The sequence below is a fragment of the Helianthus annuus genome, chromosome 5 (genome assembly GCF_002127325.2).
Source record: "Helianthus annuus cultivar XRQ/B chromosome 5, HanXRQr2.0-SUNRISE, whole genome shotgun sequence".
Classification (NCBI taxonomy): Eukaryota; Viridiplantae; Streptophyta; class Magnoliopsida; order Asterales; family Asteraceae; genus Helianthus; species Helianthus annuus.
In genome coordinates, this window is record NC_035437.2 from 45,078,569 (window position 1) to 45,080,199 (window position 1,631).

The following is a 1,631-nucleotide window of genomic DNA, read 5'->3' on the forward strand; positions in this document are numbered from 1 at the left end:
TTATGTACAAGGTCAAACTCAAGGAATGCCAAGTGTTGGTGGAATGCCACAACAACAACTTATACCACAACATATTCGGCCAAGGCCACAAGGGCCACAAGTGCAACGTCCTATACCATTGCAACAAGTTCGTCCACAAAATGCACAACCACAATTCCAAAGGCCAATTCAACACCCACCGATGCCACAACAACAGTTTCGAGCACCATTCGCACCACAAGGGCCTATACAAAGACCAATGGGTCCTATTCGTCCAAGGGGTCGGTTGGGTGTACCAAGAAGGCATCTTAGAGAACATGTGAGGGGTATTGAAGCACATTTTAGGCCGGTAATTACTCACAATCCTTCACCGGTAGTTATTCCTCACAACAATCAAGGAAGAACTTTTGAAGTGAGAACCAATTCATTGCAAAATTTGCCAAAATATAAGGGTCTAGCAACGGAGGAACCTTACTTTCATTTGGAGGCCTATGACTCGATTTGCAATACTCTTGGGAGTCAAGGATTTTCGGCCGATGATGTCAAATTAGTCTTGTTTCAATTTTCTTTGGAGGACAAGGCAAAGAAGTGGTTTTACACTCTACCTTCAACATCTATTTATACATGGGCGGAGATGCAACAAATATTTTTAGATGAATTTTACACCACTCAAAAGACCAATGATGCTAGGAAGGGGTTGAGGAGTTTTCAACAACAACAAGGTGAAATGTTTCATGAAGCCTTTGAGCGTTTCAATAAGATGATCAAGAATTGCCCTCATCATGGAATTGAACTTTGGAAATTGATGAATGCTTTCCACGAGGGGTTAAGTGCCAGAGATGCTCGCGACTTAATGTCCATCACAAATGGCACTTTTGGTACAAAATACGAGCATGACGATTGGGAGTTTTTAGAGCAAAAGGCAATAACTTCAAAGAGAAAAGCTCAAGCGTCAAGGAGAGCACGACCGGCCGTTACCCGAACTCAAGTGCATGCGGTAGACGATGGTAATGTTCAAACCTCTAACCAAATTTATGATGTTTGTGCTATTTGCAATGAAATAGGACATGCGGCTGAAAATTTCCAAGGAGTGGAAGGGCAATATGAAGAAGTTCATGTTGTACAAGGTCAAGGAGGGGGTGGTAGAAACTACAATATGAATTCTAACACTTACCACCCTGGGTTGAGGAACCACCCAAATTTTCGGTATGGGAACCCTTCAAATCAAGAAAACCCGAATTTTCAAGGAAGTCAAGGTAACTTTGGTTCGAGCCAACCTTACAACAATCAAAGTGGATATCGAGGTGGGAACAATCAAGGGTACCAAAGGCAATATCAAACGGGTCAAGAACAAGGGGGGTCTTCGGGTGGAAACGAGATGATGGAAATGTTAAAAAGCATGCAAGTGGAGATGCAAAAGAGAAATCAAATGGATGACGCTCGCATACAAAAAGATGAGGCTCGTGACAAAGCAATTCAAACTTTGACCACCCAAATGGGTCAACTCGCAACCGAAGTGGCGGACTTGAAGAAAAGTAAAGGTCAATTACCAAGCGACACTAAGGTAAACCCGTCTCATAATACTTCTAGAGGTAACAATGTTAATATTCATCATGTAAGTGTTTTGAGAAGTGGGAAAGAGTACAAAGCCA

The 1,631-nt window shown here is 42.4% G+C and overlaps 1 non-coding gene across 1 annotated transcript; it reads right to left on the reverse strand.

Moving 5' to 3' along the window:
- Window positions 1-662: 662 nt before the first annotated feature.
- On the reverse strand, window positions 663-768 carry LOC118492602. The gene has a single exon (XR_004894608.1). It is a non-coding gene; the product is annotated as a small nucleolar RNA R71 (small nucleolar RNA).
- Between the last annotated feature and the right edge of the window lie 863 nt (window positions 769-1,631).